General features: G+C 36.7%; 1 long non-coding RNA gene and 1 pseudogene across 1 annotated transcript; both read right to left on the bottom strand.

Annotated features, from left to right (window-relative positions):
- Positions 1 to 2,468: 2,468 nt before the first annotated feature.
- On the bottom strand, positions 2,469 to 11,040 carry LOC148586545 (wall-associated receptor kinase-like 10; annotated as a pseudogene).
- On the bottom strand, positions 5,433 to 6,886 carry LOC148586546 (uncharacterized). Its single transcript, XR_015911871.1, has 3 exons — positions 6,814 to 6,886; positions 5,642 to 5,713; positions 5,433 to 5,511 (listed from the first exon to the last, which is right to left on the bottom strand). It is a non-coding gene; the product is annotated as an uncharacterized LOC148586546 (long non-coding RNA).
- Positions 11,041 to 11,285: the final 245 nt, after the last annotated feature.

The following is an 11,285-nucleotide window of genomic DNA, read 5'->3' as shown; positions in this document are numbered from 1 at the left end:
TAACAATCCACAACGTGCCAACTGTCACACAAAATAAATGCTAAAGTTAATGAAACTTTAATGCCTCAATGAACTAGAGAGAGAAAATAATAAGAGAATCTCAAATGTGAAAGAAATTTTAAGGGATCCTAATCCCCAAACTAGGACATAGTCAATTATTATTGTTATTATTATTATTATTATTATTTTGACATGTCCACACAAGAGGGGGGGATGAGAGATTCGAACTAGTGACCTCCGCTTCATAAGATATGGTCTCCAACTGATTGAGTTTCCCATTGGGGATATGACATAGCCAATGTTACTCTTTTATAAATTCCTAGTTCAGCATACGGCCATATTGCTGAAATATGACTTTTTTTCTTTTTGGTTGAAATCGGAGAACTAGGACTTAATGAATTCATAATCATCAGTAGTAGTGGAAGTTCCAGTTCACAACAAGGGTACAATTCGTTCTCCTAACATGCTACTGGTAAACATTTTAGAAACCAAACTAGAAGACCTAATTACTCATGCTACTGGTGACTAATTTATTTTTCAATTTCTTCTATTAGGGGACGGTTGATCAAGGTCGAAAAGTCAATCTTGGGTTGTTGATTCGTTAAGGTCCCCACTCTCCAACCACCAAATCTACTACTCCCCCGTTGTTTTCCCAAAAGACACTACGAATTTTGGACATAAACAAAAGGAACAGAACAAAAGTAAATAAACATTATGCTAAGGACGTATACGTAGTACTCGAGCAAAGTTAGAAGGTGGACGTATACATTAATTGTGTCATTTTCAATGTGATGTGACTTTAAAAATTATCATTAAATTTAAGATGATTATTATTACATTTTAATCTATTGGTGATTTTAAAAGTCACATAACATTTGGAAGGATACAATGAGAACAAAAATCCTCCTAGTTCAAGCATTACTCTGTCGCACTCTGACAATTTTGTAAGAATTTAGAACAAAAGTTGAATGCATGGACCTATTTATGTTTTTTTTCTTACCACGTGAAGTTTCTAGCTAATTTTTATACCTAATGAGCTAATTGCAAATGGGTGAAATTTTGTATTTTTCTCTTAAATTAATATTATAACACTTATTATCACAGTTCAAACTCCCACTTGATAAGTGCAGTCCAACAAATCACTAGTTATTCTAAAACTTAAAGTAATAAAAATAATAAAAAAATATAATCATACAAATTACTATTCTAACTCGCATTAACATTCATACAAGGAAATGTGGTCATGTTTGTTAAACATTTTTTAGTTTTCTTTTCCATCTCTCCACTTCTCTACTCTCTCATCAATGATCTGTCCATGGAACAAGAGCTATCGTCTTATTGAGTAGCTAGTGAAGTGTTGTGAAGTTAATTATATTGGAAGCTGCTACCTTTCTCATCTTCTTCAAGGGATCTGTCCATGGTACAAGAGCTATATCGTTTTGAATCCACGACTGGAATACTCAGTCGCCGTTGTAAGAGGCCTTAATGCGAACATTGAATCGTATTGTTTGATCAAGAACTCCTAGGCAATTACTGGCGAACTCCCTGGGATAACATGAACACCTGCTAGACGGTGACAAGCGATTTTCGTGTTGAGTTCTTTCATAAGGCCATGTATCAACCAGAATGCTGGCTTGTAATGAGATAAAGAGGAATTGATTTTTTGTTGACATTAATTTTCCAACTGTAGCGGAAATTCTGAGGCAGGAAAGAGAGCTACTCATATAACCAAATACTTAGAGCATGTTTGAGATTGCGTTAAAGAGCTTAAAAAGTACTTTTAGTACCTAAAATATCGTGCCAAACAAATGCCAGATTATTTTGGTAAAAACATTTTAAAAGTGTTTTTTTGACTTTTTTATATCTTGTTTGAGTGTACGTTTGAGGGGTTTAAAAGTGTGTTTAACACTCAAAAAGTCTGTTTGAAGAAAAAAGTATCCGTTTGGTAAAACAAAAATTGAGAGCACTTTTAAAGGTTAAAAAAGCTTAAAAATGGCCAAAACACACTTTTGGCAAAAGCTTCATTTAGCTTTTGCCAAAAAACGCCTTTTGACTTAAAACCTCTATTGCTCAAACACAATCTCAAACATTCTCCTACTTTAAAAATGGCAAAAATGCATTTTTGGTAAAAGCTTAAAAATGAAGCTTTTACCAAAAAATATTTTTTGACTTAAAAATTATATTTCTCAAATACAGTCCTAAACATACTCTTAGTAAATTAAGCAGCTTGAGGTCTGATTTGATCTAGACAACAAAAATGGATCCTTATAAAACCAAGATGGATCTTTTTACTATCTTATATACTTTCATAAGACAATAGGATATTTATTGTTAATCTATGTTTTTGAAAGATTATTGAAATTACTTGCAGAATACCAAAAAAAAAAAAAAAGAAAAACCAAAAAGAAAACAAAACAAAAAACAAACAAATTATATAGCATACAACATGACAATAAACAAACAATGATTCATAGTGATTGAGATGCTAATAATGGTTGGGCATCTAGTGATGAGGTTGACATTGTTGATGGGGGAAAATTATCCCCTAGCTTGTTCATTTATGCTTGGACATATTCAAGCTCTTCATAGTTTTGCTAAAGGTTAGGAGCTTTTTGCAACGTTTGAACCGCCTCCAACTCCTTTGCGACTTCTTTCATTGTAGGTCTTTTCTTCCCGTTTAAGTTCAAGCACCTTTTCACAAGGTTCGCAACAGCAATGATCTCTTCTTTTTTTATCTTCCTTCAAAACTCGACTATCAATAATATCAAACAAGCTGTTCTCATCCATAGATTGAATGAAATATGTGGCTAAACTTTTAGACTCTTGTGTCCTTGTTGATGAGATTGCTTTTTCGCCAGTTAATAGCTCAGCAAGGACAACACCGAAACTATAAACATCACTCTTTTCTATAAACTGACTTGACTGGAAATACTCAGGGTCCAAGTATCCATAAGTGCCATGCACTAGTGTGGTTAAGTGAGTTTGATCAACATCAATGGTTCTGGAAGTCCCAAAGTCGGCCACTTTAGCTCTGTATTTATCACCTAAGAGTATGTTTGTAGACTTAATGTCTCGATGGTAAATGGGGGTGAAAGCTGCTGAATGTAAGTAGAAGAGAGCTCCTGCAATTTCTGTTGCAATTCGTAAGCGCATATCCCATGTTAGTGGAAACTCTTCAACTTGGCCATTAATATATTGGAAAAGAGTTCCGTTAGGAACATACTTATAGACTAGCAGAGGAACTTCCGTCTCCAAACAACAACCAATTAGCTTGACCACATTTCTGTGGTTAATTTGTGAAAGAATGACAACTTCATTAATAAATTCTCCGAGTTTTTCTTAATCAATTACCTTGGACTTTTTCATTGCAACGATTCTTCCATCTACTAACATGCCTTTGTAAACAGTGCATTGTCCTCCCTGGCCAAGTATTCTATTAACATTAAAACGGTTAGTGGCCTTCTCCAAATCTTTCGAATTAAACAATTTGGTGTTCGACATTGGCTTCATGTGAAGATAATTGTTGTTGTAACAATAAACCACCATTTCGTTTGGAGAACTTGTTCTTCTGTTTAATCATATTCCTTTTCTTTAGAACTTTATAGGACCACCATCCACCGACAAGTAGAACCAATAGCCCAAGGCTGCTGCTAATACCTGCTTAACGCATTGTAATAGGAAAAGATTACTCATTGCAGTAAAAGGTTATAGCAATAGTCTTGATTGAGAACGTTGAATTAAAAGGTTGGGATATGAGCACTTTGGGGTAGGAGTATAATTGAGTGCCATAAGTTTTAGAAAATGTATCCATGGGGAGCCCATTTTGATCCCTTTAAATTTGTTTGAGAGATGTGCTCTAAATGTTTTCTCAAAAACATGTGTTTTAAAAGGTTTCTCCAAAATATAATATGACTGATCATAAATGTTATGCATGTACTTGAGAGGTTTGTGTTTTATATTGAGAAGGTATAAAGAAAAATAGTACTTAATATATTGAAGTGGACCAAAACCCATTAGATTAAGCTTTTGAGTTAAAAGTGGTGTTCTAGTATATATATTAGCACCACAAAAAAAACAAGGTTTAGTGACATGGTTATTTGGAGCATTTTTGGCTAAAAAAACGTCCCTATTGATTTCGCAACGCTTGATTAGGGGCACTTGGAACATGTCGGTTTTTATGGCGACTAGAATTTAAGATTGGGACGTTTTTTTACGAAAAAACACCTCGAAAAGGGGACGTTTGGAACAAAGCGCCCCCCTTTTTAAAAGGGGGCGCTTAGTTGTGAAAAACGCCCCCTTTTTTAAATGGGGGCGCTTCCTAGGCAAGCGCCCCCTTTTTTAAATGGGGCCACTTCCTAGGCAAGCGCCCCATTTTTAGAATAAGGGTGCTTCCTAGGCAAGTGCCCCCTTTTTAAAATAAGGGCGCTTCCTAGGCAAGCACCCCATTTTTTAAAAGGGGTCGCTTGCCTAGGAAGCGACCCCTTTTTAAATGGGAGCGCTTGCCTAAAAAAGGGGGCGCTTATCTAGGAAGCACCCTCATTCTAAAAAAGGGGCGCTCATGGGGCGCTTGCCTAAAAAAGGAGGCGCTTACCTAGGAAGCGCCCTCATTCTAAAAAGGGGGCGCTCAGGTGGGCAAGCGTCCCCTTTCATAAATGGGGGCGCTTACCTAGGAAGCACCCTCATTCTAAAAAGGGGGCGCTCAGGTGGGCAAGCGCCCCCTTTCATAAATGGGGGCGCTTGCCTAAAAAAGGGGGCGCTTACCTAGGAAGCACCCTCATTCTAAAAAGGGGGCGCTCAGGTGGGCAAGCGCCCCCTTTCATAAATGGGGGCGTTTGCCTAAAAAAGGGGGCGCTTACCTAGGAAGCACCCTCATTCTAAAAAGGGGGCGCTTTCATAAATGGGGGCGCTTGCCTAAAAAAGGGGGCGCTTACCTAGGAAGCGCCCTCATTCTAAAAAGGGGGCGCTCAGGTGGGCAAGCGTCCCCTTTCATAAATGGGGGCGCTTGCATGTAAAGGGCCCCTATTTCTATATGGAAGCACTTCCAATAATTAATATTTAAAGAAAATATTTTTCCCATACAATCCATATATATTTTTTATTTTCTTCTGATATACAATTGCGTATTTTCTCCATAAATATTGGATTAATCCATAAATATTTTCTCCATTCATCAATCTCATACAATCTTATACATATATATATCTCACAATACATATCTAATCCATATATACAATCTCATATCTCATAAGACAATTAAATCCAAAATGATGATATCATAAACACAAAGTGTACGTACCACATCTTAAAGAGTTAACAAAAATTATACCATACATATGAAATAAAATATCCAAAACGATATCGTAAACACAAAGTGTACCACCTCTTAAAAGAGTTCACAAAAATTGTTTATTACATATGAAATAAAATATATCAACGAGTTCGCTTAGCATTTGGCGTCAAATACGTACTCAACCTAACAGATCAAGTATACGTACGTCACTTAACGATTACCTGCAAATGATAAAACCAAAAAAAATATATATATTAAATTACAAACTTATATCTAACTATTTTGAAAGTTCAAACCTATATATAATTAGATTATATTACAATTAACTAAGATATGAAGATCTACACATACTTTGTGATGATCCACAATGGTCGCCTTCTGCATCAGCTGCATCCTCATCTTCATTTGTTAATTCATTCTCACCTATATATAAATAGATGCAAATGTATATTATGCAATCATATATATGTTCTTAAGTCAACAGTAATGAATTGTGTTTGAGCAGCTAATTCTCCTATAAAAGGATAAAAGATAAAAGAAGAACAGCATAAAATAATTTTTATTGTGTTTAAATTATATAAGCCAACATTAAAGGATAAAAGATAAAGGATGAAAGATAAGCCAACATTAGAATTTCAAATTTTATGTTGTTCTTCCTTTATCTTTTATCATTTATACAGCAATAAAATAATTTTTATTGTGTTTAAGTTATATAAGCCAACATTAAAGGATAAAAGATAAAGGATAAAATATAAGCCAACATTAGAATTTCAAATTTTATGTTGTTCTTCCTTTCTCTTTTATCATTTATTGTGTTTAAGTTATTTTTATATAACTTAATGTTTGAGCAGCTAATTCTCCTATATAACTAAAAATAATTTTGATGCGTCTGCTATCCAGACACCCTTAATTAAGTGCGCCTGGATAGCAAGCGCCATTAATTAGGGACACCTGCCAGCTAGGCGCCCTTAATTAACGATGCCTGGCTGGCAAGCGCTCCCCTAATTAAGGTATATTCCGGACTCCAGAAGATCATCATGTTTCTTCCACAATGGTATATATACAACTTTTCCAAAGAACTTACATAAGACAATTAAAATTCAAAAAATGGCACCAATCTCGACGAGTAATTTTGGATAGTAAAGTGGACTATTCTGGCACTACCAATAAAGAGGAAAAACAAAGGAACATGATAATAAAGGATAAGGAAAAACAATAAATTTTTTTAAAAAAAAAAGAAAAGAAAAGAGGTATTCCGATCCACTTAATTCTGCAATAATAATTCAATACTAAATGTTAATATGAACGAACTGCACAGTGAAATCAAAACTGAATTAAATTTGAAAGAACACTCCAGGACAACCACGGAGATTCTTCAAAATTGTGATTGTTGCATTCAACAAACCAACTACACCCTAAAAGTAGAGAATCCCAAAAAATCTGACTATTAGAATCCCAAATCGACAACTTAAAGAGACAGCAGATACAAAGAAAAACAGAGACAGAGACAGAGAGAGACTCACTAGTACAGGAACATAGAGAGAGGCAGGCCGATTTCGACTGGAGAAGATGGCCGGTGGGTTGGCCAAACGTGTGAGTCACTGGGCGCCGAAGAGAGAGATAGGAAAATCGAGATTGAGAGAGGGGCGACTAGCGCCGTAGAGAGAGATATGGATCAATATATATTGAGGGAGAGGGGAGAGGCTAGGGATCTAATATATATATATATATATATATATATATATATATATATATATATATATATATATATATATATATATCCTGATGCAGAGAGGGGGGACAGGCGGGCCGCGCGGGGAGAGGTTAGAGAAAATATATATTGAGGGAGAAATTAAGTCTTAGAGCGGGAGCTGAGGAATCAAAAGGAAAATTAAGTTCCCGCTCGCAAAAACAAAAAATATAAATATATTAAAATTAAAAAACACTTATAAATTTATTTATAAAAATAAAAAGTAAATACTAAAAATTAAAAAACATTTAAAAGAGACTTAAACTAAAAAATATATAAATGCAAAATCAGTTAATGTGGTTGTCTAGATTAAAAATTAAACTATGTGATATAAAAACAAAAATAATACTAATTCAGAAATTATCGGAATAGGCCACAATAATAATTTAATTCTTGTAGGCACCCTTAATTAAGGGCGCCTAGCTGGCAGGCGCCCCTAATTAAGGACGCCTAGATGGCAAGCGTCCTTAATTAGGGGCGCTTGCCAGCCATGTGCACTTAATTAAGGGCGCCTAGCTGGTAGGCGCCCCTAATTAAGGGCACCTAAATGGCAAGCGCCCCTAATTAAGGGTGCTTGGATAGCAGGCGTCCCGAAGTAAGAGCGCTTGCAAGCCAAGTGCCCTTAATTAGGGGCGTTTGCCAGCCAAACTCACTTAATTAAGGGCGCTTGCCAGCCAAGCGCACTTAATTAAGGGCGCTTGCAAGCCAGGCGCCCTTAATTAGGGGCACTTGCCAGCCAAGCGCACTTAATTAAGGGCGCTTGCCAGCCAGGCGCCCTTAATTAGGGGTGCCTGCCAGCTAGGCGCATTTAATTAAGTGCGCCTAGCTGGCAGGCGCCCCTAATTAAGGGCACGTGGATAGTAGGCATCCCGAATTAAGGGCACTTACCAGCCAAGCCCCCTTAATTAGGAGCGCTTGCCATCTAGGCGCACTTAATTAGGGGCGCCTAGCTGGCAGGCGCCCCTAATTAAGTGCGCCTGGATAGCAGGCGTCCCGAATTAAGGGCGCTTCCCAGCCAAGCGCCCTTAATTAGGGGCGTTTGCCAGCCAGGCGCACTTAATTAAGGGCGCCTAATTAACAGTCGCCCCTAATTAAGGGCACCTGAATAGTAGGCGTCCCGAATTAAGGGCGCTTGCCAGCCAGGTGCCTTTAATTAGGAGCGCTTGCCAGCCTGGTGCACTTAATTAGGGGCGCCTAGCTGGCAGGCGCTCCTAACTAAGGGCGCCTAGATAGCAAGCGTCTTGAATTAAGGGCGCTTGCCAGCCAGCCAAGCACACTTAATTAACTAAATTGGGGCATATCCTATTGGAATGTCCCGAATTAAGGGGACGTTTTTTTGCGCAGGCGTTGCTAATTTTATTTTGTGTCGTTTACACAATAAAACGTCCCTATAAGGGGATGTTTTATTAAAACGCCTATATTCCAAGCGTTACTAAACCTTGTTTTTTTTGTAGTGTAGTGCACTCTTGTTTGACTCCCTTGGTACTTAATTCTCTCTCTAACACTAAAAGAATGTATATCTAAAACAAGTGGAGCCAATTAAAACAAGCAAGGCGAAAGAAAATCAATCAAAACAATGTGGGACAAAATATGAGACTTCTTGTGTGGGTGGTAGTTTTTGGCTCACATTTTCAAAGGAAAAATAAGACGGGAAGCTAAACACTCCTACCCAAATAAACACACGCACCTATCGCAATTATGGCCACCCTAACCGAAGGCTTGGTGGTGTCAACTACCCGACTGTAACAAGAGAAGGACCCATAAGTATTTTCACCGTATACACTCTCGGATCCGTTGAAACAAGGTGACTTTGGGCTCTCGCATTCGTTAATATCTGACATGTAAGAAGATAAACAAGGTTATTATCTAATAAATCAAAAGAAAAAAATTCATAGTTATTATTAAATCACCAATTATTTTAAAAAATAAAATTTAGTCATTTAAATTAGGGAAAATTTCATTTTGGCCCCCTGAACTTCCACCCGATTTTACAAACTCCCCTAAACTTCCAAATCTCACTTTGAACCCATGAACTTTGAATTTCTCTCAATGTGGACTCCTCAGTCAGATTTTAAACATTACATGACATTTATACCCCTGACTTTTGTATACAATTCTAACTTCTAAAACATTTTTTTATTTAAAAAAAAAAAAACGAAAATCAGGTATATTTTGGTCCTTTTTTTTTGTAATTTTAACGGCTAAAATTGACGGAAAGGTCCTAATTGAGAGCAATTCAAAGTTCAGGAGTTCAAAGTGAGAGATTTGGAAATTCATGGGGAGTTTGTAAAATCGGATGAAAGTTTAGGGGGCCAAAGTAAAGTTTCCCCTTTAAATTAATATTATAACATTTTGTGATTTCAAATTCCTACTCAATAAGCAAAGTTTGACAATATCATGGACTACTCCAAACGTTTAAATTAATAAAAATAAGACATTATGTGCCTACACGTGTAGCTATTTAGCACAGACAATGGTCCTCTCCATTTCATTATCAGGATTTAAAGTTGTTGTATCTAACAATTTACATGATTTCACATTATTTGAATTTTTAAAAGATGTGTTAACATTGACTTTATATATACAGTTAGATACACCAACTTTAAATAAATTATATTTAAATTTGAGAAAATTATATTCCATCTAGCATAGGGGATAGCAAGTGGTTTGAAAAAAAGCAAGGTCTTGTTTTTAAAAGGCTAGGGACCATCCGCCAAGGGTAATAGGTTACTATATAGTTCTTTTCAATAAATTTTGTACTTATCTGAAAAAAAAAAAAAAAAAAAAAAAAACGAGGTCCTTTAAGATACTTGATAAAACATAAAATAGGAAGAAAAAAAAGATTAAGTACAAAGATTCTCTTCGCCTAACTAAATTAATTTCAGAATGATCTACCAAAATGAAATTTTATTATATCATCAAATTTATCAAAATTGTTTTTTTTTTTCACACGTGGAATTCAACACTACACAGGTTATACTTACAAGCTAGCAATTTAATTAACACAAATAAAGGCACGTCAAAAACATTTGACGTGTCAAAATGCAGCACGTCAACAATATTTTTTTAGCAGACACGTCAAAAGTTTTCAATGTGGCAAACATGAGTTACCGTTTGCCACGTCAAAAAACATCAATTTTTTTGTAGTGCATCCTCCAGGAAGATAGGGATTTCCTTCAAAGCCCCGTTTGCAAAAACATGTCCAGGTCAGTATAAGTTGACTGATGCATCAGGAATCCCCCATTCCAACACCACAGGAACGTACGACATAATGGAGTTCATATGAATTGAACCACGTTTCTATAACCACTTGTCTTCTACTAAGAATGCAGATTTGCATCCCTTGATTCCCTTGTTGTCGTCATTTACTGGCCTCATACTTGTATTGAAGGCAGCGAGATCGAGATATGAAGGAATTGTGGTTTGACAGCAGTTAATAGACGTTGCAACTACTTGCATTTACCACTTTACTGCGACCGTCACAAATTGACATGCACCCACCAATAACTGAACCATTAATTAATGAACCATTATGAGTTGCATTTGGATCATGAAATACGGGCACCATTGAGGCAAAGTTGTCGCAACCGATGGCGATGGATCTGTTCTCGGACCAAGAGAAGATGAAAGGGCTATTTGCTAACTCCACATTTAATTTGCTCCGTACACCATTAGCACACGAAACAAATGTCGGATAATTGACGCGAACTTTACTGCTTCGTGAATTAAAAGCGTCTACTCCAAATGAAATGCTGAACACCTCGAGGCCGAGGCTCCTCAGAAAAGGCTTGGGAGAACCCGAAGAGTTATTATAATTGCAAACTATTTCAAACCACTCATCAACATAGCAACCAGCTCCTATTCCAAAAGGGTATGGGATATCGCTAACATTCCCACATGTTCTTTGACATGAACTACTATTACTTGCTAAACCCGTTGCTTGTGCAAATATGGCATCAATTGAACACAACATCGAAAGGATCTGAAATACCATTTGCAGTTGCACCACCATCTCTCTCTCTTTCTTTCTATGATGATGAATGGGCGTGTGAAGCAGCAAAGCCCAAGCCCCCGCCTTTTATCGTCCTTCTCTAAAAGCTGCCAAGAAATTGTATGGAACTTGCCAACACCCAACAAGACTTAATTAGACCATGTTGTCTTAATTCGTGTGGACTAGTGTGTTCTTTCTGTGCATGAACCTAGCTTAGCTAGCGGCCGTGACTTACCTCTCATAATTAAATTACT

This window comes from Corylus avellana, chromosome 4, assembly GCF_965113065.1.
Source record: "Corylus avellana chromosome 4, dhCorAvel1.hap1.2, whole genome shotgun sequence".
NCBI classification, from domain to species: domain Eukaryota; kingdom Viridiplantae; phylum Streptophyta; class Magnoliopsida; order Fagales; family Betulaceae; genus Corylus; species Corylus avellana.
Note: the sequence above shows the minus strand (reverse complement) of the source record. Positions and strands in the feature narration are given on the sequence as shown.